This window comes from Gopherus flavomarginatus, chromosome 10 (genome assembly GCF_025201925.1).
Source record: "Gopherus flavomarginatus isolate rGopFla2 chromosome 10, rGopFla2.mat.asm, whole genome shotgun sequence".
Taxonomy (NCBI): Eukaryota; Metazoa; Chordata; order Testudines; family Testudinidae; genus Gopherus; species Gopherus flavomarginatus.
Window position 1 is genome coordinate 17,365,133 of NC_066626.1, and position 25,827 is coordinate 17,390,959.

Here is a 25,827-nt window from a genome sequence, read left to right on the forward strand (position 1 = left end):
GGATGACAAGCTGTGACAAAGTGGGACTGTTCTTAATGTTGCCTCTGAATACTGTGTGTGCCTCAGTTTCCCCTATGCATTTCTTAAGTCTCCAGCATGCATAAATGGCTGACACTCTGTCTCCTGGCAACAAATGCCTGGGCCCCTTCCCCCCTGCAAGGGGATGGCTAAAGGTGAGCAAAGAGATCAGGTGACTTCCTGGCCCAGGAAAGAGACAAAGGCCAGAAAGGAGGGGCTGGGGGGGGTCAGTTTGAAGCTGGCTGGGGATGGGAAATGAGTGCAGATGGGATTGTCTGGCTCACTCGGCCCCAGAATGGACCTGGCTGAGGGTCCCATTCTCTGTACCTACAAGCTCTGTTTTAGACCATGTTCCGATCATCTGATAAACGTCTGTTTTACTGGCTGGCTAAGAGTCACGTCTGACTGTGAAGTAGGGGTGGTACAGGACTCTCTTGCTTCCCCAGGACCCGACTTGGGCAGATTTGCCGTGGGACGCGCAAGGAGGGGCATATGCTGAATGCTCCAAGGTCAGACCCAGGAAGGTAAAGCCGTGTGAGCTTCTTGCTCTGAAGACAGTCTGCTCCAAGGGAGAGGAGGCTCCCCAAATCCTGACTGGCTTTGTGAGGAGAAGTTCCAGAGCATTGCCCGGGGACTCTGTGACACAAGCTGAGATGGATTTTCTAGCACCTAATATACTGAGTTATCTGTATGTTTACAAGTGCTTTGGATTGCATTTTTCCTTCATTAGCATACAGTTAGTATGCATTCAGGGCACTGCACCTGAAGACATTGAAGGGTATGCTGATGAGGGACTTAAGAAAGAAGGGCCAATGGCATTTCGACAACATTAAGATGTATAATTTATCCACCTCACCTTTTTCAGGGCTGCATCATGCAGGCAACTCTACATTTGAATCACAGATCTGAGAGTATGCAAATGTATTCCATGTGATACCACTGTCTGGGATGATGGAGGTTCATAGCAATATGTTTGAGGTGCAGACTTTGCCTCTTGCCCACTCAGTCGTGCCATCAAAGCTCATCCAAAACTAAGGGCCTATACTGCCCTTGGAGGAGCAGAGCCGCTGCTGCACTCCTTGAGACGCTGCATGCTACATGGACTTGTGTGGAAGGATGCTGAGGTGGGGCCATGACTCTGATTAAGGGACTGATCCAAAGCCCAGTGAAGTCAACAGAAGTCTTTCCACTTCAAAGGGCTTTGGATCAGAACCTTATTGCACTATGAACGCCCATACGGTTACACATAAGGCACATTCGTTTTGGTTGAATGGCCGATGCCATCACAGGACGAAGATCACTGAAGAGAAATTAGTTGGGTATTTTTCAAGCACAGCATCTGTTGCTTTGTACAACACAGCGACAAGGAAATGGTGAAGAAATCCGTTCAGTGCAATTGACAGCATGGACGTTTCCTTTTTAGTTATCTCGGAGATTTGGGTGCCCAATTCCTATTCAACTGAAGAGGAACTGGGCCTACGTGCATCTTTGACAATTCTCATGCAGCTTTGAAAACACCACACTCAAGTCACTTTAATACATGCAAAAACTTCTCCTATTTGTAATATAGTGCTTTTAGATGGACTCCATGAGACATCCACATCTGGTAAAAATGTGGCCTGGAGGATGGTACACTATTATCCAATGAATTTACATAAGAATGATCATACTGAGTCAGACCAAAGCTCCATCTAGCCCAGTATCCTGTCTTCCGACAGCGGCCAATGCCAGGTGCCCCAGAGGGAATGAATGGAACAGATAGTCATCAAGTGATCCATCCCCTGTCGCTCATTCCCAGCTTCCTACAAACAGGTGAGGGACACCATCCCTGCCCATCCTGGCTAATGGCCATTGATGGACCTATCCTCCGTGAATTTATCTAGTTCTTTTTTGAACCCTGTCATAGTCTTGGCCTTTACAACATCCTCAGGCAAAGAGTTCCACAGGTTGACTGTGCGTTGTGTGAATAAATACTTCCTTTTGTTTATTTTAAATCTGTGGCCTATTAATTAATTTAGTGCTAATATGCATGAAGATTTTATAATACTTCTTAGGCTAATGGCCCAACACTGAAATGGCAACTGCAAATGCAGCTGCAGGATTCAGGCCTATATTTGCAAAGGATTTGTTAAAGGCTGTCCTATGATAACTCTTACACATGGTGAATAGCACCTTACCCCACGTGAAGTCCTATTGAGGTCAATGGGACTATCTATGGAGTTAATACTACTGACCGTGAGTACGGATATCTCAAACCTAGCCTTAGGATGCAGTGGGATGTAAACAGGCATGCAACTGCATATGGAAACAGCCAGGAAGATCTGCCTAGTTGCCGTTTTAGGTGCATAGGGCCATATTTTAAAGGTATTTAGGCACCTAAATCTCACTGAAATAAATGAGAGTTAGATGCCTAAATATGTTTAAAAATCTGGCCTTTAATGAAATAGCAAATTGATAATTCATGCATCCAACGGCAGAAGAACCATTTACAAAATAAATAAACCGTTATGTTTTCTGCCATGCAGCCCCTCAAACTTGGGAGGAGCTCTCATAAATATCTGCAAAACTAACTTATTATTCTCCTTCAAAACCCTCCTTGAAACTTGACTTTGCCATGTGAGGCCTACAAAAAACTTGAGAATGATTTGTCTTCTGGTGTGCTGACCAATATTGTCTCATTGTTTCTTTGTACTTCCCCATCTGCCTCTATCCAGCTGTTTCGTCTTGTCTTATACATAGATTGTAAACAGTTTGGGACAGGGACTGTCTTTTTGTTCTGTGTTAGTACAGTCGCTAGCACACGGGGGTCATGGTTCCTGACTGGGGCTTCTAGGTGTGACCGAAATACAAACAATCAATAAAATACAATTTAGAGAAAAGTTGTGGGTTTCACATCTGCATACATATACACTCCCTGGCTCATTCACATCCATATTTCTTTCTACTTACAGCCATAGTCACTGTATTTCCCAGGTATTCCTGTCGGCAGGTGAGAATTACTTTCAGACATTGAGGGCCATTATACATGGTGCTGAGTGCCCTCACACGCACTGAAGCCAACTGAAATCATAGCAGACTCAATGCCTTGCAGCTTCAGGCCCACTATACGCATGGCCCAGACTTGCCCTCAGAGCCTTACTAATACAAGCATTTGCACTATACACCCATAAAATTCAGTGTTGCTGTGGATGCCAATTGCTTTACTACAAATTAAACGCAATCCATCAGTGTCCAACGATCAGGGCCGGTGCAACCATTTAGGCAAACTAGGCGGCCGCCTAGGCCATCTAGTGGTTGGGGGCGCCTAAAAGGCTGCTCAGGCAAGGCAGTGGAATGGAGGTGAGCTGTGGTGGGGGGGTGCGAGGAGGGCCTGTAATAACCTTAGTCCCAGATTTGGACCTTAGCGTCCAAAATATGGGGGTTAGCATGAAAACCTCCAAGCTTAGTTACCAGCTTGGACCTGGTACCTGCTGCCACCACCCAAAAAATTAGAGTGTTTTGGGGCACTCTGGTCCCTCTGAAAAACCTTCCCTGGGGACCCCAAGACCCAAATCCCTTGAGTCTCACAACAAAGGGAAATAATCCTTTTTCCCTTCCCCCCTCCAGGTGCTCCTGGAGAGATACACAGACACAAGCTCTGTGAATCCAAACAGAGTGAATCTCCCTCTCTGTTCCCAATCCTGGAAACAAAAAGTACTTTCCTCTTCACCCAGAGGGAATGCAAAATCAGGCTAGCCACTTCAACACACACAGATCTCCCCTGATTTCTTCCTCCCACCAATTCCCTGGTGAGTACAGACTCAATTTCCCTGCAGTAAAGAAAAACTCCAACAGGTCTTAAAAGAAAGCTTTATATAAAAAAGAAAGAAAAAATACAAATAGTCTCTCTGTATTAAGATGACACAATACAGGGCAATTTCTTAAAAGAATATTGAATAAACAGCCTTATTCAAAAAGAATACAAATCAAAGCACTCCAGCACTTATATTCATGCAAATACCAAAGAAAAGAAAACCATAGAACTTACTATCTGATCTCTTTGTCCTTACACTTAGAAACAGAAGACTAGAAAATAGAGCTACTTCTCCAAAGCTCAGAGAGGCAGGCAGACAGAAAAACAAAGACACAGAGACACAATTCCCTCCACCCAAAGTTGAAAAAATCCGGTTTCCTGATTGGTCCTCTGGTCAGGTGCTTCAGGTGAAAGAGACATTAACCCTTAGCTATCTGTTTATGACAGGGCCGCCCACAGTAATGGGGGGGGCACGCACGGGGGAACCACTCCCTGTCACAGATCACCTCCACTCTGCCTCCTCCGCTGAGCACACAACCCCCGCTCTAAGTCTCCTCCAATCGGCGCCACAAGCCTGGGAGGGGAGGAGAATTAGAGCAGCGCCAGCATGCTCAGCAGAAGAGAGCTGAGGCTCCCCGGGCAGTGTCGGCTGCCATGGAGGGGGGCAGGGTTAGCTTCCATGGGCGGGCTCCCTGGGAGGTGTCAGCTGCCATGGAGGGGGGCCGGGTTAGCTTCTGCGGCGGGGGGGGGGGAAGCCCCGGGTGGTGTTAGCTGCCACGGCAGGTGGTGTTAGCTGCTGTGGAGGGGAGCTCCCTGGGCCGAGTTAGCTTCCACGGAGTGGGGGCGCTCCCCGGGCCAGGTTAGCTGCCGTGGAAGGGGGGCTTTCAAGAGGGGGGTAGCTGCTGTGGGGTGGGCTCCCCGGGTGGGGGCGAGAGTGGGTGGGTTAGCTGCCACGGCGGGTGGGGTTAACTGCCGTGGGGGGGGGCTCCTCAGGTGGGAGGGGCGTGTGGGCATGGTTAGCTGCCATGGGGGGGCGGGGTTAGCTGGGGTGGTGGTGGTGCAAGGTGGAAGTTTCAGCTAGGGCACAAAACTTCCTTGCACTGGCCCTGCCAACGATGATGACATCATGGAGCATCCAGTGAGGGCAAGGATGATCACACACCAGATATAATTTCCTTTAGCATGGGTGAGCAGGTGGAGAGGTTGTATATTTAAGTCAATGCCCTGCACATAACTTTACAGCAACTGCTTTCACAGGCAAGTAATGCAGGCTATTAGACCTACAGTTGACCGACTGTCACCTTTAAAGTTCAAATGAACATTCCAAAAGGTTTCTAAAATAATCATTTTTTCTCCATGTTTTTCCTTCAACAAGACTGAGTTTCTTCTGAGAACTAGCCTAATTTTGGCAATTAATTTAGCAACTGATGTTTGATTATCAGCAGGTAAGTATGCCCAGTGGTCTGTGATGGGATGTTAGATGGGTTGGGATCTCAGTTACTATAGAGAATTATTTCCTGGGAGTCTTGCCCACATGCTCAGGGTTTAACTGATAGCCATATTTGGGTTCGGGAAGGAATTTTCCTCCAGGGCAGATTGGCAGAGGCCCTGGAGGTTTTTTGCCTTCCCCTGCAGCATGGGGCACAGGTCACTTGCTGGAGGATTCTCTGCAGCTTGAGGTCTTCAAACCACAATTTGGGGACTTCAATAACTCGGACATAGGTTAGGGGTTTGTTACAGGAGTGGGTGGGTGAGATTCTGTGGCCTGCATTGTGCAGGAGGTCAGACTAGATGATCGTAATGGTCCCTTCTGACCTTAAAGTCTATGAGTCTAGCTAGAGATATGGCTGCCTGCCTTCCACAGTCACCTGAGTCTGAAAAAATGCTGGGACAAAGCCAACGTTAATTTCTTTACTGCAGAAACTTCATATGTAATAAGGTATCAAGACACTTGCAGGCAAGGAATATTTCCCTCACAATTGTTGGTCTTCATAACTGATATAATTTACTCCTCTCTTGACTGGTAGCCAGAAGGGCAACTGATAACAATACAGTTTTATTGACTGCAGCCAGCAGTAAATGACAATGGAAGAGTATGCCAGACCCAGAATGCATCCAGAGTATACCTGGCAAAGCTCCATTTTGCCACCCAACCTCTTACATAACCACAGCAATGAAATACTGACCGTTCACCAATGTTACACAATATTGTGTGTGTGTGTGTTTATGAGAGTAACTCTTCTTCCAAAGCTGACCCCTGTACATAGCTGCTTCCACTGACTACAGAATATGGATTGTTAATTTGGAGCCCATGATTTCCCTTCTGAAGCATGTACAGAGTGCAAAGTAGAAGAACTGCACAGAAAAGACAGGAAAGGGGGAGTGGTAGCTCAACTGCACAGTCTACCTGCTTCTTGGCAACCTCTGGTAGCCCCTCCATCACAATGGCATATGGTTGAGGCTCTGGGATACTTTGTATAGGTAGGTTGGGTATGCAGGGACCAGGGAACATCCATTCTATATTACATATTCCCCTGCCTACCTTTTCGGGGTAGGAAATTAATGACACCAATAAAGAGCCAGGCTTCAAGGGACTTGGTGGGTGTGAAGACCAGCATGGAGCTTTACAGACACCCATGGATCTGTTAGTGCGGGGGGATAGTGTCCTGGGTTCCATTGCATAAAAGAGCCAGGTACTCAGTCATCAACACAGAGCAGTAAATCCTGGCCCATTTGATTGTTTTTTAAACTCCTTTACAGGTTTTACCCCAGGAAGAAATTCCTTTGTCCGAAGTTTTCATGAAGTGGCAATTCTCAGTAATTACTATCCCACTGAAGCAAGTAACATCACTGAGTCATTTACAAAGTTGTGCTGTTAGTTTGAATCAGTCCCTGTACTGGGAAAGTTTGCACAGAGAACCAGCTCAGGGTGCTGCTGCATGCCTTATTCTGGGAAAACAGGGTAGAAAACAGGAGCTATTTTCAGAATAACATTTTAAGGAAAGACCACAAGAGATTCATTTTTCAGATGCAAACACTAGCACACAGTGAGATGAATACACAGGTGGCACTGTGGATTATAATCAGCAAAGCACAAAAGTTGGAGAGAGGAAAGACCTAACAGGTCATTCTTTGTCCATCTCCCACCCAGCATAGCACTGTTCCCAGCAAGATAAGCTGAAACCCTATTAAAAGTTACCTTCCTTGCTATAAATTTAGACTTCTTTGCATTTAATCTTTCTCAGCAGAGTGAAGGGATCATCCAAAGGACTGCAGGTAGCTCCTACCATCTCAGTTCCTATTCTCATTCCATTTCCCAGAGGCAAGCATTATACTGAGGAGAGAGAGAGAGAGGGGGAGAGAGAGACTGCCCGTCTGAATAATAGAAGCTTAATTTTAGACATACCCCAAATAAATAAATAAATAACCAAACTATATAAATTGCCTCTGAGGATCTTATCAAGTAAAGCTCACTTCACAGCACTCTATTGATGGATATTTTTGGTGACATGGGAGATACAGGCAGTTCAGCAGGAACAGTATTTTTGCTGTTAACAACTGCTGGAAAAGGACAGACACTTTTGTACTAATGGACCCTATAAATAGCAGATCCAGTGGGTAAGTCAGATACTTGGAGGGTAGCTAGTGAGACTCTTCAGCATTTCCTCATGGTTCAGTGAAAGTTCAAGGAAGAGGAATGATAAATATCAACAACAAAGAAGAGTACATCCTTCCCGTCAGGATGCCAGGCATCATGGGAACTTTGCTTCTGTTAGAGCTTTTGTTTCTTCAGAGATTTTTTCCCCCACCTGTTAAACTAGAAACACATTGTCTTCCTCTACTTTTTGACACTGAAATGACAGCAACAGGTACCGAGTGATGCAGAACATGAGTTTCTCAAAGGCACTAAAGATTCCAGCTTAGTGTGTGACTTTACTTGAATGGAACAGCAAAAACACAGCTTCAGAATGTTTTCCTCTCAATCAGCCACTGCCCTTTTTTATTAGGAGAAGTGATGCTCTTGCTGATGGGATGTGGATTTAGAATTTCTTTTTGTAAACTTGCTAAGTTTGAATTTTGAGAACATGTCAATAGAAACGATGGGCTCACTAAAAAAAAAAGCACTGAGAAGAAGTCAATGCAGCTACACTGATGTACACCAGCTGAGGATTGGGTCCAGAATATATTTAGCTAAAGAAGAGATGAAACAGCTAAATGGAGCATGGAGGGTACAGAAGACAAGGACTGCGATAGAGTTACCTCAATATCATCGGTTAATACATAGCCCTCCATCATGGACTCAATAGTGAATATACAACATTATGAATTACCTTCTGATGGCTCTTTTAAAAACCACCTTGACAACTGGAAGTTTCAGCAGAGAGGCCAAGAACTAATCGGCATGAGGACTGAACTTCCTTCTCACCCTCAGAGTTGTCACTTCTCATACAGATTGAAGCATATTGCCAGGTCACCATGAGGAAGTCTGCATGGCTGCTGCCGATGATGTTGTAGCTGCTCTCAGATAGAAAACACAGAACTCCAATCTGCTGTGCTGGTGTGTTTCAGGAGCACTTTTATTTAATTCAAATTCATTTAAAACAAAATTAAAGCTCAACTGAGTCAGGGATCTGTGCTGCTGGGCTAGAAAAAAATGGTTACCTACCTTTTCGTAACTGTTGTTCTTCAAGATGTTGCTCATGTTCGTTCCATTCTAGGTGTGTGCGCACCCATGTGCACAGTCATTGGAGATTTTTGCATTAGCAGTATCTGTAGGGTTGGTTGTGGCGCACCCTTGAGAGCCATGCCCACGTGCTGGTATGTTAAGCATCGCCGACCCTATGCCCTGTCAGTTCCTTCTTGTCAACAACTCTGGCAGAGAGTAGGGTGGGTGGGTAATGGAATGAACACGAGCAACACATCTCAAAGAACAACAGTTACGAAAAGGTAGGTAACCATTTTTTCTTCTTCGAGTGCTTGCTCATGTTGATTCCATTCTAGGTGACTCACAAGCAGTATCTTCGGAGGTAGGCTCAGAGTTCACAGCCTAGTGACTTGCAGCACTGCTTTACCAAAGCCAGCATTGTCCCATGCCTGCTGGATAAGTGCATAATGGGATGTGAATATGTGGATGGATGACCAGGTGGCTGCCCTACAGGTGTCCTGAATAGACACCTGCACTCGGAAAGCTGCTGAAGAGGCTTGCACTGTGGTTGAGTGAGTGGTTACAAATGCTGGAGGGGGCACCTTTGCCTGATCGTAACAGCAGAGGATGCAGGCAGTGATATAAGAAGAAATTCTTTGAGTGGACACTGGACAACCTTTCGTCCTGTCAGTCACCGCGCCAAACAATTGCATCAAATGACGGAATGGCTTGGTTCTTTCAATGTAGAAGCCTAGCACCCTCCTGACGTCTAGGGAATGCAACCTGTGCTCCTCCTCTGACTTATGCAGCTTTGGAAAAAAGATAAGCAAGTAAATGTCCTGGCCCGTATGAAACTGTGAGACCACCTTGGGTAGGAAAGCCAGGAGCGGCTGCAGCTGGATCTTGTCTTTGTAAAAGTCCGTACAGGGCAGTTCCGAGGTAAGCGTCCTAGTCTCAGAGGCCCGGCGTTTCCATCATAGACAAGGTTTACAGCTTGGTTCAGTGGCTTTTAGCATCCCCATGATATAAATTGTTCCAGCACCCCTGCACGTAGCCTACCCTGAAGGAAGATTGAGACCCCTTGTGGGTCGGGGACACTGAAAGGGTTCCTCCAAGAGACTGTTTAAAAGAGGGATGTAGCACAGATGCTGAGAGGTGGATCTTCCCATATGCAAGCAGTGTTTCAGATCATTCTCATGCTATCAGTGTGTGGTCTTAGGCTCCTCATATAAGAGAAGAACCATCTCTGGTTATTCTTTCTATCTATAAGTCTATCTTATACTAGTGTGATGAAAATGGAGCTTGAGCTTGCAGAACCAGTGAACTATTCCATGTAGCTTCTATAGAAATATGACCTGTTTATGGAACGTGCAGAAGTTTAAATTTAGTCTGCTGCAAGGCACAATGAATGCTCTAGGAAGAAACTGGAAGAGAGGGATGTTAGGAGGGAAGGTTAGGAAAGAAACTGATCTTCTATGGAAAGAGACAGAGGCCTATGTCAGATAGCATATGCATTCACAATATCACCAACAAGAAATTAACTGTGGTTTGGATTAAAGTGAAGGAAAATTCATGCTGATAATTTGCAAGCAGAAATTAAAACAGGGTTAAGGAATGATGCAAACAGTTATAAAGAATTAAATACCCTCTCTTCCCCCAATTTTGCTAAATTTTAGGCAAACACAAGAAAAGCATGGTGAAGAAATCAGCTGTATGTGTGCTTGTGAAACAAAACATTTCAGACAGAATGCTCCTGTCAAGAATCTCAATAGGGTGCAGAACAGTTTCCTAGGTAACCAACGCTAATTACTGCCAAGGTGGAAATAAGTCAACAATGAAGGCACTGAGTAGTTTGCAGTTCTCAGCTAAGCAAACATCCTAAATAAATTCCTTGAATAAGGAAAGAAGAAAAGTTACTATTTGCTGTCTCTGACTAATCTGAAATGTAAATGGGGCCTATTTTGCTGTATTGCAATTCACAGTGAAGGCCTAAAGACCAGAGAGCTATTCTGTTTGTTTAGCAACCCAACATTACTAGACATTCACCCAGGGCCTTAGCCTTAAGTCTTTACTCAGGCTAAGCTCCCTCTGAAGTCAGTGGGAGTTTTGCCTGAGTAAAGACTGAGCAAATAGTGAAAAAAGATCAGGATTTCATCTAAAGACTTTTTTGGTAGGAGCATTTACAGACAGGAAACAGGAATCACAGGCCAGATCTCAGTTGCTATGAAGTAGCCTAGCTCTGCTGACTTGAAAGGAGCGATGCTGATCTAACCAGTTGAGAATCTGGCCCCATGTTTTCACCTGCTAGTTGATGGCTACAAAATAAGCTATTGCAACTCCATCAAGCGACCCTGTAATATGTGAAAATACAACATGGCATTAAACATCCTTGAGGCTTCAAACACATTGAGGCAACAGACCAGGGAAGAGGATGGATCAGGGAGATGGAAATAGGTTACTGAGCCTTTCATCTTTAACTCATTGATTTAATCTTGACCCAGATGGTGGTGACTGAAGGTGATTACCATCTGATGGTTGTTTGGTGGCCTGTGACAAATAAACTGGGGGTCTGCCTCAGTCTATTTCCTAGAGGTCAAGTGTTCACATCATGATAAACACTATATGCTAATGGCATCCCTGGCTGCAATGTCACCAGAGCAGCCAAGAACTGACCAGGTGTAGAGTCTGAACTAGCCTCTCCTTCCTAGAGGCGTGGCCCATTGAGCTAAGTGGTTAGACACATCACTGGGGTGCTGTGGGAAAGGCGGCATGCTGGACTGCGTGTGCTGTGGATAAATATTGGACTCCAGATACCTTGTGTTTTTCCACATTAAGGGCAATATCCTCTCCCCTATGATAATCCAGAGTAAATGGGTTTAGTGAGAGGCTGCTCCTCATGGGATGTAATCCCCCTCCTCTTCCTCCGGTTTTGGAGTGCCTGCAGTCTCACTCCTCCAGTAATCTCTGCAACTGTGCTCAGTTTCTATGACAACTGACTTTGTCCTGTCGGGAATTCAGCTTCCCTGTATCTTTAGATTAAAAAGCAACACTCAAAAAAACCTCACAGACTAACTGCATTGCTGGAATTCTGAATAAGGGATTCTCCTTTCAGTTGCAGTCCTTCTGCCTCTAACCTCCTGGTCTTCAGGAAGCCACCCTCACATGCATTCTCTCTTCAGCAGTCACTGCTCCAAGCCTTGCCCAAAAGGACTGATTTTAGCACAAGTCTTTTGCCAGTAATTAATTTTAAAGGCTATTTTCCCCCTCAAAAATGAGTGATATTTGGAATTAGCTATGTGACATATGATGTCCTGTTCCAGAGAAAAAAGCGAAAGCCTATCAACTCCTCCAGCAGGGGGAAAACATCAGGAAAAAAATGCCACAGGCAGAAAGATGAGAATTAAATACTGAAATTAAGAATTCACCAGTCTTATGCCACAGGCTAGCAAAAGGGAAGTTAAGATAGTGTAAAGGGCATTTTTACCCATTTATCTTTGTTTCTGGGTGTATAATACTTAGCCCTTTTCATTCATAGATCACGAAAACAGGTAAGAAATACTACTCCAATTTTACAGGTAAGGGAACAGAGGTGTGGGAAGATTAAGGGCAAAAGAAGCCAATGATTCTGAGCACCTCAGTTTTTGAGAGAGACACTTGGGACCTGATTTTCATTAGTGCTGAGTACCCAGTGCTCACAGCGGAGGCAATGGAATCAGCAGGTCAAGTGCTCCACATCTCTGAATACCATGCCACAATGTGTCTCAAGCTGAGCACCCAAAAATCAAGGCATTTGAAACCAGTGGCCACTTCTGAAAATTTTACAGTGAGTTACTTGCCTAACTTGGAGAATCAATGGCAGATCGAGGACTAAAACATGGGCCTCCTGACTTCCAGTTCAGGATTCTCATAAAAACAAACCAGACGAGCACACAAGAAAACATCCTTGTAATGTGCTTATGAAAAAAATCCTAGAATGCCATGGTTTATTTTATTCCTATTGTTGGAAGAGTTTTTCCCACGACCTTGTGATGCAGAACGCTTTTTTGCTTCTACTTTTTTAAAGCAATGGGCCATATTCTCAGCTGGTATAGAATGGACATAGCTCTGGGGAAGTCACTAGAGCTATGCTGATATACACCAACTGAGAATATGCCCCTTTGTTTTGATGTTATATTGAAACAACAAATGTAGAGTAGCATTCAAAAAGAGTACAAATTACTCAGACAACACAAAACCCGACATTTCCTTCATATTACATGATTGAGTTTAATTTTTTTTAAATTAACATAACTTTACAGAATTCACATATTTGCTCTCAAATGGATTTAGTGGGAGCAAATATGTATCTATAAGTAGGCCCTCGATTTTGATGTCAGTAACATCCACAATAATTGGCAGGAGGATGTGAAAGGCAAATAATGGGAATGTAGGGTTTCAAGTTAGCCTCCTAAACTAGAACTTTTATTTGTTATTAACCAACACCACAACAAACCTCCCCTCCCTAATCAACACTTTATTTGATGGCACAAGGTGCAGGACAACGGTGACTCTTTTTTGCACTCCAGGTTTTATTTTACAGTATTTAATGGGAGGCACTGGATGACTTCTCCAAGGCTTTTGACTTTACTTGCAAGATGAACCTGGCAGAGAACCACCCCTTTTGGGTTAGACTGTGTGGGATACTGCCCATCACATGGTTTAGACACTGATGTAACAATGTAACAATTTTCATACAATATAGCATTTCTAAAAGGATGATATCGTGTCTCGCATTTGATGGAGGTGTCGACATGAATTACGCTGCTCTTCAGAGTTCTTGGCCCTTATCAATAAATTAAATATTTTGCAATTGACTTTGGTGAAAGTATCAAGGGGTTTTATTGGATGCCTTGAAGCTTACTTCCTGAGGCTGACAGACTTTGGTTCCCTGAAGAAAGAATCTCGACCCTAACTTTCTCTCCTTATGATCTCAATAATTTTAATATGTGGGATTAATGCCTAAAAACCTAATTAATCATTCTGGTAAAATCTCCTCCATTCTCCCCAAAGTCTCAAACTTGCTGTCTGTCTCTCTCGCTAGATTCATCTCCTGGTCTACTGATCTCCTTTCCTGAAGTTACATTCCTCTTTAGTTTGTTCCTGCCCGCCTCTCCATCTCCCACACCCTATCTCCTTTCCCAGTGTCTGCCTTTCACCAGCCACTTCTTCTCTCTCTCTCTCTCTCTCTCTCTCTCTCTCTCTCTCTCTCTCTCTCTCTCTCATATATGTCCTGGCTCCAGTCCTGGTTAAGAACATAAGAACGGCCGTACTGAGTTAGACCAAAGGTCCATCTAGCCTAGTATCTGTCTACTGACAGTGGCCAATGCCAGGTGCCCCTGCCATCCATCTCCATCTCTCTCCTGCCATTCATCTCCATCCTCTGACAAACAGAGGCTAGAGACACCATTCCTTACCCATACTGGCTAATAGCCATTTATGGACTTAACCACCATGAATTTATCCAGTTCTCTTTTAAACGCTGTTATAGTCCCAGCCTTCACAACCTCCTCAGGTAAGGAGTTCCACAAGTTGACTGTGCACTGCGTGAAGAACTTCCTTTATTTGTTTTAAACCTGCTGCCTATTAATTTCATTTGGTGACCCCTAGTTCTTGTATTATGGGAATAAGTAAATAACTTTTCCTTATCCACTTTCTCCACATCACTCATGATTTTATATACTTCTATCATATCCCCCCTTAGTCTCCTCTTCTCCAAGCTGAAGAATCCTAGCCTCTTTAATATTTCCTCATATGGGACCCTTTCCAAACCCCTAATCATTTTAGTTGCCCTTTTATGAACCTTTTCCAGTGCCAGTATATCTTTTTTGAGGTGAGAAGACCACATCTGTACACAGTATTTGAGATGTAGGCATACCATGAATTTATATAATGGCAATAATATATTTTCAGTCTTATTCTCTATCCCCTTTTTAATGATTCCTAACATCCTGTTTGCTTTTTTGACCGCCTCTGCACACTGTGTGGACATCTTCAGAGAACTGTCCATGATGACTCCAAGATCTTTTTCTTGACTCGCTGTAGCTAAATTAGCCCCCATCATATTGTATGTATAGTTGGGGTTATTTTTTCCAATGTGCATTACTTTACATTTATCCACATTAAATTTCATTTGCTATTTTGTTGCCCAATCACTTAATTTTGTGAGATCCTTTTGACGTTCTTCACAGTCTGCTTTGGTCTTAACTATCTTGAGCAGTTTAGTATCATCTGCAAACTTTGCCACCTCACTGTTTACCCCTTTCTCCAGATCATTTATGAATATATTGAATAGGATTGGTCCTAGGACTGATCCTTGGGGAACACCACTAGTTGCCCCTCTCCATTCTGAGAATTTACTATTAATTCCTACCCTTTGTTCCCTGTCTTGTAACCAGTTCTCAGTCCAAGAAAGGACCTTCCCTTTTATCCCATGACAGCTTAATTTATGTAACTGCCTTTGGTTCCACTTCCTTTCTTTTGTTCTGTTGTTTAGTTCATCCCACCTCCTATATCAGAATCTCCCTTCCTTTCTTTCTCACCAGTTATACTTCAATTCTAAGTTTCCAATTCAGCTCTCAGGTGAGTTGCCCTCTGGTTCAACTTGAACTCCTTGTGATCACAGTTCTCCGTGATTTGGTTCCATCATCTTCCATTGGCTCTCCTCAGCGTGTGTTTCAACTTCATTGCCCGTACTGTGTGTTTCCCTGATCAATGTCGGACTTTTTAACAGTTATTTTAAGATTGTACAACGGAAACTCCAAATCTGAAGGCACACAAGTGGCCAAATACACAAAAGACTACTCATCTTGTGGGCCAGGAACCATCTTGAAAGCTTTAATTAACCATGCCTCCCATTTCCCCAAACACACACAATGTATGTTCATTAATCAAACGCCCCCGGAACATTGTCTATTGGCTGCAAAACAACATCACAGGGTTAGTTCCTTTACCATCTCCTTAAAATACAAAGGTCAAATAAAAGTTAAATAAAGTGATGCTTTGAAAATAGCTGCTCATTATTGTACATATTTTGCTCCCTGTGTCTTCTGAGTCTTATCTTCTTAAATTTGCTGTCTGTAACAACATTTTTACTATCCCCAGCACTCCAGAGCCAATATGAATGCAGGAAAAACAAGTTGTATGCTATTCTGTCTGATGCATCATCAACACAATTTCCAGCTGAAGTGTGATCCCAAAAACACTTCGTGCCAGACCATCAGCAAGTGCAAATCAGCACAGCTCCGTGGATTTCAACAGAACTATGTTGATTTCTGCTAGCTAAAGGTGTCATTAATATATAAGAAAACAGCTATATTTTTCTATACAAAGACCAGCCTTCAGTAATCACAAAGGAAAAAATGCTTTGACTTCAAAACAGCAAATCTGATACAGAATTTGATATCTAATCCATTGAGGGAGATTAAATATGGGAAACCAACATCTTGCTTTTACACTGACTTTTCTGAACCTCAGTGAATTTTAATTTATTTAAATAAACAGATTTCTAGGGCCAAACTGTCTGCTGATGCAAATGGGTGAACTGCCATTGAAGTCACTGGACTTGCAGTCATTTACCTGAGCAGATTATTTGACCCTTAAACTTCCATTTCACTATCCTGCATAGATAATATAATTACATTTCATGTTGTTTCCTGCAAGCTTTTTAAAAAATATGTAAAAGAATGTCACACAAATCATCTTGCATTTAGGTTAAAAGGTAACATTGACATTAATGCCCAGCACACATGGTTTATTGTTATCCCTTGTTTCAGTGACTGAAAATCATTTTCTGTCAATGCAGCATAATTCTGACACTTCCCATTAGAGGTACGGTAACATGTAAATGCCATAGCAGAATGCCCTTTTCCCCTTAAGGCTCACACTACCAGTCAGACACTGCGTAAGCAACTAGCCCTGCAATGCAGCACCAGCTGCACAGCTAATCGGCTCTGAGCATTAATTCCCAAAGTACTACCCAAACTGCATCAAAGCAGACGTCCTTCTCTTACTGATTGCAAGGAATGATGCTGCACATTTATATGCATGCACAGAGGGTTGATCCAGCAGAGCAGATTCCATCAGAATTTTGCATACAAATTATTGGAATTCCATGGAAGAATCCAAAGTCACAAGGAGTTGAGTATGTTTTAGAGCAATTCTTCTCCCTTCTGAGGTTTCTGTCCTGTTCGTATTTTCTGTATTGCCTCTCTGTGCTGGCATTGTCCACATGAGACTGGAATCATTAAGGAGTTTGCCCTGCTAGGTCATTATCCCTGACCCAGATTGATCCCTGACTATTTACAATGCCGTTTCCCAGCCCACGGCTTAGTACAGTTGACGCCCATTCCTAAGTAAAAAAGGATCAGAGAAGATTAAAACCAATGTAAAGGGACCATGAGAAATAATTTATGATCTTGATTCAATAAAGAGGATCCTGTATGGCAAATGAAGGGGAAATGGCTTATCAGCCAAGGCAATAATAAAAACAACATTGGGTAAAATTCTGAGTTTGTTTAATCTGACAGGCTGTAGCATATAAACCTCAGACAGCATGTAACTAGCTTCACACACAGTTGATTGATCCCGAAGAGGTTCAGGTCCAGTGTGGATAGGGGCATGTAGTAGGGCAGCTCCCCCACTCCAAAGGAAAAAGGGTTGAAGTCAGCCCTGGGAGAAGGTTGTGGCTTAGAGCTGCTAAGCTGGGCTGATGGGGGAAGTGGCCGCAGCTGGGCCATGCCCCAATCAGGCCACAGCTGGCCTGTATAAAAAGGCTGGGAGCCAGAGGCCCACAAGAAATCTCTCTTCAGGCTGGGAGAGAGCAGGGCCTGGCTGCCTTCAGAAAGGATATTGGGAGTGAAGCAGGGCTGGGGAGGGTCTGAACCCCTTTGCCAATGATGAGTGGCTTTTACACTGCAGTCTGCCCCAGGGAGCGGGGGCTTAGCCCAGACTAAGGCAAGGTGGGGATTAGAGGGTTGGGGGTTTCCCAGAGAGGGGAGACCCATAGAGACTGGTGGCAGTATTGCCCAGGGTAAGCCACCAGGTAAAGGGGCACTGGGGTCTAGGAGGGACATGAAAGCCAGTGGGAAACCGACCTGCAGAAGGTGCTCAGGGGCTGGAAAAAAGAGCAAATTCCCAATGACCAGCAGGAGGCGCCACAGGGATGAGTCCTGCACCATTACAGGGCAAAGAGATTTGCATCGATTTCATAAGGGGAGGTGCAAGAACCACACGCAAACACATTCCTTGGTGCCAAATCTAAGCAAGTCTTCACGCCTCCCAGGCAGAACAGTTTCTTCCACACACTCAGGATTTGCACTAGATTCAATTTCCATCGTGCCTAGGAGGGCTCTGTACAGTGGAGTTTATTGAGACCAGGATTTGGTTCATTGTGAGCAGTGGGAGATGTTGACCTAGAGGGACATTTTGAATGTTGACATTAGAGGGGGGAAGGAATAAAAAAGAGAAGAAGAGCTGTAAAAGCCCCAGGATACAAAGCAGGGAATAACAGGTGATAAGGGAGAGAGAAAACTGAGAGGAAAAGAAGAGAGTGAGGGGCTGACATGATAACCAACTAAAATATCATTGTATATTTAAATAAAAAGGGGGGGCAGTTTCTCCTGCCTGGTTTCTCCTAACATTACAGCTGTCCAGCAGCCAGCATGGGCACCATTGCACTGGGCTCAGCACTGACACGATGCAATCATTGTGGCTGAACTGACCCCGTCTCTAGCGTACTGTCTAACACACCTGTTGCACTTATGAAAACTGTTTCCATACGTCAGCTCTACCAGCACCTCTCCATGGTACAGGCGGCAGAAACTGCTGTTCTTTAGTAATGTTTCTATTTAGAAGCATGCACTGTATGGAAGCAGGAACTTGAAATTAGTTTTATCAACACTTTAGACAGCACTGTACTTGAAAACTGCACCAAAGTGATCATGGACTGGCATGAGTTAGTCTCAAGGAATGAAATGTGACCCATTTCCTCCCCCCATCCCCGCCCCTACCCTGCTAAAATATACACCAGCTGAGTGAAATTGATTTCTGTAAAGTATTGAATCTACTCAGTGCCCAGTGAAAATGACTTTCTGAAAGCATTTATCAGGTTTTCTTTCTTAGAGATGATGATATCTCATCCCTCTTTGTGGTTGCCTGCACAGCAGATAGCTTTCAAGTTTTCACTAAGTGTGTTTTCAAAGATAGGAGGAGGTTCATTCACACAATCTGATCTACACAATTGTGGCCTGGTGTCTTGATTTTGTGCACGTCCACAAACAATTCCTTGCACCTGACAGTTCTTTTGGCATATTCTATGCAATTCATGCATGGAATAATAATAAATAAATCGAGGCTTTGCATTTCTGCAGTGCTTGATCTGAATGTGCTTTACAAACACAGCTAACCTAGCTTCATAACTCTGAGAGGAAAATGCCCTTATTATCATTTTACAGATGGGAAACCAAAGCACAGAGAGGTTTAAGTGACTTGCCCAAGGTCACACAGGGAGTCAATGGCCATGCTTACCCAATCTCTCTCCCCATCTACCCTGACTCCCCTAACCATGAGAAGCAAATGTCTAAAAAGATTCTCACTTCCTTTGTCAGACGGTCTGAATCTAGCTCAGAATCTTTGCAGAGAGGCTGTTCAGCTTGCAGCGGGTCCACTTCTGAATGCTAAATAAGCTCCCGGACTACACACTTGCTCTCAGCGGAGCTTAAAAAGAAATCTCAGACAGTGCACTGAGATGTTGGCATGGCAACGTGGAAGAGAAAATCTGCATCCCCCAGCATTCTTAGATGCAACAGCAGTTTGTTTATGTGACTTGTTATTTTTTAAACGATTTGATGGCAGCCCTCTCTGCTTGGGAGATTAGGGAGCATATCTTGCTTTGTATGAATAGGCATATAGTTAATCTTTGCATGCCACGGTGTACCTGCATTTAACTAGACACACATCTGGGCTGGGGGGAGGGGAATATGTGCAGCTGGCTGTGCTGGAGAGAGCCTGGTCGAAGTTGCAGTGTCCTGCATCTGGGTTTGCGATTGTGGTTAGCAGTGAATTAATAGTGCATCAAAACCACAGGCATTAGTCACCATAAAAGGAAAATGAGAGACAGTGATTTGAAATGAATATAGGTGACTCGCTTAATGCTCTGCCCAGGGGCGGTGGTAAACATTGGCAGAGCTTCCACGCACCAGGATCTTCGGGGACCACAAAGCTCATGACTGCCAGAGGCTGCTAGCAAAGGACATGGAAACTTTAAAATGAGGCAAGCAATGTACACTAAACCCTCTTGGGGCACAATCAGCCAGTGGAGTTACTCCAGGGATGAATTTGTCTGCTTCTTTGGAAGGAGTGATAAAGGAAAATGTGCAATATTTCACCCACCTAGCTATTTTAACTCAGATTACAAGAAGAACTGTCAGAACCACTGCAAAGCAAAGCTTTATATTTGTTTAATTGACCATCAGCCAAATCCTCTGGCCTCAGATCTGCACTTGGATGGGAGATTATACCCTAACATGACCCAAGATGATAATGAAGTTTAATGATAATCTAAAGACCCCTTGCCACCATCCCTCCCTGCTGAACTTTGTAATGCACGCCTGCGTTTTTGCCATGCTGCCAAGCAAATAAGTTTCGTTCTGCTTGAATGAGAGAAACAAAAGACATTGCCTTTGGTACAGTGGGAGTGAGGATGTGTCATGACAGCTATATTTCCTGCTTGAGCCAGCTGTGTCATTGGAGCCACCGGTAGCCATCAATTTAGCAATGTCTGATGGAGAACTGACAAGTCGCTCCAGCCTCAGCTTCTCTCATCAGCATGTTGCGAATGCTAAATAAGCTAAAATGGCCACAGTAGGCTCAGATGACATTTTGTTCACTACCAACTTATGCACATGGCCCCTGATTCAGGAAGGGCATTTAAACACTTGCTTAACTTTTGACTCCAAAGGGACTTAACCATATAGTTAAAGCTGAGCACATGCTTACGTGCCCTTCTGGAATTGGGTTGCTTTCCTGAATCAGGGCCACAGTTGGTTTATATAATTACTTCTTCTAATTTCTGGTATCCTGGTGCCCTTTCCCCTTCCCCTCCTCTTGTTGTGTATCTTGCCCTAACTTAGATTGCAAGTTCAGGGTGGGAGATGATATTTTCCTATGTGTTTTGTGGCATGCAGCACAAAAGGCATCTCTGATTAGGTCAACTGCACGAGGCCCTGGCTGCTGCTGTGCTACAACTTAAAAATAATCATCATAAAATTCTCAGCCTTCTTTATACAAGTGAAGAATCAGCAAAGTGACTTGGCAGTATTTCCTGTAACAGGAGATGCTGAGTAAGAGCATTGTCAGTGCTACTGCTCCTTGGTCATTTGAGATCAGGTGATGAGCAGAGGGGTTTGAGGAGGGAGACAGGTAGCCGTTCACAGTACAAATGCTTCTGGCACCACTAAGGAGCACTGCTGTGGGCCTGAGAGGATGAGCAAGACAGTTGTAAGAGACAGAGATGGAGACACCTCTTGTGGGGGGGCAGGGTGACCTGGCAAATGGAGCGCTGGGAGCTTGGAATCTATTTCTGGCTTTGCCACTACTGCTGTGTGATCTTGGGCAAGTCACTTCACCTCTCTGTGCTGCAATTTCCCCTCCCAACCTTTGTGGGTCTTGTCTACCTAATTTAAACTCTTCAGGGCAGGGACTGTATGTTGCTATGTGTTTGTACAGCTCCTAGCACAATGAGCCCTGACCTTGATTAAAGCCTCAAGACACTACTGTAATATCAATCATACTACTTCTGATACTCTAGTAATGGCAGAAGCACATTGGCCCATTGTACATAATGAGGGGAGAATCTCAAAACTCCAGCTAGACCAGCCACTAACGTGGGACAGAGGAGTAACACTGGAAGGCAAAGTTCTGTCCAAGGAGAGAGGATGGGAATTATCAGCAATAAACAAATCAGCCCACAGTAGTGACTATAGCCAGGGTCTGCTTCTTTGGGTACATCCAGACTACCCACCAGATCGGCAGATAGCGATCGATTTATCAGGGATCGACATATTGCGTCTCGTAAGTTGAAATAAGATACGTTGACTTCAGCTACGCTATTCCCGTAGCTGACGTTGCGTATCTTACATCGACACCCTCCTCCTCCAGTGTAGACCAGGCCTTTGCTGAGTGTACTTTAATGGACAGGATATTCCTTCTTCACGCAAGAAGTGAAGGATGGAACACAGAATCAAAAGCAGCAGCGATCTGTCAATTTCACATCCCTCACAGTAGAAGCTGGCTATACCAGAATGATAAGAGCATCATTAGAAATTTTTTAAAAGGCCGTTTCAGTGAATACACGTTTTAGGGTACATCATGCATTAAGAGCATGGTTGGAATGATATGTTGTCAAAGATTTTTCAGCTACACGTCAGTCTTGCTATCCATTTGTTAGAACAATGGGCTCTCCAGTGCCATTACTGAGGATGTTATCTGGGAACATCAACTGCAACAAGTTAGCCCTCTTGTTGCCATGACTACAGAGTTGTATTCAGCTCACATCTCCATCCGGAAAGAATCTTAGCTATTTATTTCTGGTTCTCTTACTATGCTAATATTATAAGAAAGAACACATTACAACTAATTAAAATAATAAATAGGGCCAAATTATTTATTTATTTAACCGATGCAACTCATTCGTTGTCTCTTCCAGCCAGATTCAGCCTTGATGTATGTGACTGTAACTTCTGTGGAGTTATTCTACGAAGGCTGGTGTAGGATGGGATTGTCAAAAGTGTCTGAACGATTAGAAGCATAGGCTGGAATTTTAAAAGGAGTTTTATGGCATTAGATGATTGACAGGGGAATTTCAATGGGTGCCTAATTCCCTCAGACATCTTTGGAAATCCCAGCCATAAAAGTATTCGTGCTCCTAAGTCACTTAGGAGCTTTTAAAAAACCTTCTCTTACGCATTCATGGATAGACTTTTCAGAAGCGTCAGTACCTACATTGGGGCCAGATTTTCCAAAGAGCTCAGCTCCCATTTAGGAACCTATATAAGCAGGCATTCATCACACAGCGGCTCTCGCTGCTCTCAATAGGCGCTATTGGGTGCTGAGCTCTTTTGCAAATCTGGACATTTCATGTAGGTGCCTAGATGGGAGCTGAACTCCTTCTAAAAGTCTGGCTGAGGACTTTCGAAAATCTGCTTCAACGCTTTTCTAAACATTGAAGCAGACAAAGAGTCAACATCCAGGCAGCATGGCAGCCTTGTCAGCTCAGAGAAGAGACATGATCTTAAAAACTGCACTCTGTCATGAAAAGGGGTGGCAAAAATTAAAATACAACTCCCCAAATACTAAACGAAACAGTGACTGATTTATGAAATCCCTCAGAGGAAGGGGGGAACCAAACACGGGTGAGGATTGAACATCTTACCAAACTTAGCAAATGATCATGAAAGCCATTAAAAAAAAAAAAAAAAAAAGACAGAGGCAAAGGCAAATGCATTTGCAGCAGTTATTAAACAAACAGAGCCACGGGACAGCTATTTTAGAAGGTGGGAGGGAGAATTACCCTGGCCTCATTCCCAGTCTCCTCCAAATGAACTACTGAGGAGGGGCTATACAAGAGTCTTAACAGAGAGTGGTGAAAAGTATTTCCCAAGGAATGCCCCAAAGGGCTTGCACTCGAAAGCTTCTGTCTATGCCTTCTCCAACAACATAATTTGATCATGTCTGATATATACAGACAAGATGTCACAGAGAATGAGATTCATGTTACTTTTAACATGCAGTGCATGAATTTCAGATCTGTGAAATGCAATGTATGTTTGCTAGTGTCTATCAGCAAGCAAGATGCACGGTGTATAGTAATTACTATCACAATATCCTGGGGGAAAGGAGAGAGACTGGCATGCTTAATTAAAGCTTCGTCCCTGTGGGACTTACCAATGAAATGATAAGAAGTATTCTTTGAGCTTTTTAAAAATAACGAATGAAAGGGAGTAAACACAAAAATCAGATTTATCTTTAGATCTCACTGATTTTCCTTCTTCTGAGCTGTTTCATTTGCTTCTCCTACCTCTTGTACTTTGATCTAAATGTATTCCAACTGAAAATGCACAGTTGAAACAAAAGGCAGGGAGGCCCTCACCCCTATGCCAGATGTTATACAACTCCGGCTGGAGCCTGAAGATGCTGTTTTAATTCTATTAACACTATGTCAGCTTCAAAACTGCAAGGGCTGTGGTGCAGTGTGAATAGCTGAATGAAGAGGAGAAATGCTGCAGTAATGGTGGGACTGCCAAAATCATCAACTCCCACTGTCCAAGCTCCCCTGGAGGGCAGAAGGCTGATGCCAACAAAAGCCCCGTTAGCTTGCTTGCTGGTGCTGTGGAAGTATCATGATTAGTACCAGCAGTGGAGGGTGTGTGTGTGTGTGTGTTTGTGTCAGAGAGTGAGAGAGAGAGAGAGACGGGGCAGGAGAAAGGAAGTTTAAATTAGGGAAGGGATCAGAGAGAATAAAGTATGAATGTATCAAGGACAAATTGCTTACCAGGCTGAGGCAATTTCAGTGTGAAAGAAGCTGGTATACACATCCTACCATGCTCACGAGGCTGCAGTTCAGCCCCCAAAATCTCCCAATTAGGCTTGACAAATGCAGCAGCTTTTGGAAGCAGGTTTGCAGAGGTGCCTGAGACAAAGTGGGGAGAGGGTGCTCTGGCTCTCTTTGGGGCTACTGGCCTGGTCCAGCTCCCATTAAAGTCAATGGAAGGTTTCCCCACTGGTTTTCAGTGGGAGCTGGGTCAGGCCCCGGCTGAGTACTAAGTGCTAGTGAACTTGAGCAAGTCTCTGAATCACCCCCCATGCTGCAGAGTCAGCACAAGCAATTGCGCACAATTGCTCCACTTGGCTGGGCTCGGAATCCACTTGGCAGTGCGGTGGCTCAGCATTGCCTGGAGGAAGATTACAGTGTTTGTAAGGAGGGAGTACAGGGGCCAGGCACAGACATGAGACCCTACACTGTATGTTACTTAGTTTTACTGCGGTGATATTCTTTCTGACCCAAGGAGTACAGTATTACCAGGCAGACCGGTGGTTCAGTGTCCTGACAGGTATATCTACACAGCCCACGACAGCTGTAAAAGTGGCTGCGCATACAAGCTTTTGAGAATGTTTTTAGCTGTTTTTAGAATGATAGCGTGAGCCCGGGGAGACTGAGTCCATGGATGGGCTGGGAGGCTCACTGCTGCAGGCTGGGTAGATGTACCCATGGAGTGCTGCCATGTGGGAGACCCAGCTTTGATTCCCAGCATGGTGTATTCGCTTTGCAGGCCCTTAGAATGCTGAAGAGGCTACGAGTGCCTTTCCGTGAGGGTTGTGGATGAGAACAGCCCTGGCCAGACTCCTCAGCCAGGAGCCTGACATCTGTGAATTGTGAAACCTAAGCAACCGAGGGCAGTGCGCAGGAAAACAGTAGTATGGATTGGGGGGCTTTGTTGGTGTGATACTGTATGGTGGTTAAAGTAGGTGTGAGCATGCTCTCAATCACAGTCTCTCTCCTTGGGAAATGAGAATCTCAAAGCCAACTTGCAGGTACACACTGTTTCTGTTCCTCAGATTTAGTAACTATTCCAGGACGGCCCTTCGGTGCAGGATCCCCAGCTGCTTCTCAGGAGAGAGTTAATGCCTGTTTACAGACTAATGGGTCAGGGAGGAGTTTTGTAAACATATTTCTTAAATGTCTCCATGCAGCAGTGATCACGATTAACCGCTCTATAAAATGAACAGCCCAGTCAGGTATGTGAATTCAGAGGGTAACAGGACTTGCTTCTCTCCATGTTTCTTTTCAGGCCACTCTCCCCTCACTGCCCTGAATTAGCTCCCCTGAGGCAGTGCTCATTGTTTCTAGCAGGGCAGATGTTATTTCACCCCTTTCTTTTTACTGTCATTACTTCCTTTTTGTGTGTTTCTGTTCTGTTTTTCTACTGTTTTCTGCCTCTTCCTTGACCCCTTGCTCTGCCACCAAACTCTTTTTCTCTCCCTTTCTTTTATGCTCATCTCTCCATTCCCTTACCACAGGCCCTGTATCCCTCCTAATCCTTCCTTTCAGACTCACTCTCTGCTCGACCCCCAAGTTCACTCCCTCCTGTTACCTCCCCAATTTCTCCTAATAGTTCTACATTCCCCTTCTCCTCCTGTGTCACCTAGTGCCTATATTTTAGGATCTCTGGGCCCCACCAAAACACCCCCCACTACAGAGCCCAACCATCTATCATGTACTCCTTCCCATACACCTCTCCGGTGGATTTATATTCTCTGGAGAGGGAGGCTGGGCTAG

General features: G+C 44.3%; 1 protein-coding gene across 19 annotated transcripts in view; it reads right to left on the reverse strand.

Moving 5' to 3' along the window:
• The window catches only part of MAP2 (microtubule associated protein 2), a 345,989-nt gene that overhangs the window by 71,310 nt on the left and 248,852 nt on the right, over window positions 1–25,827 (reverse strand). The gene's annotated exons all lie outside the window — the stretch shown is intronic.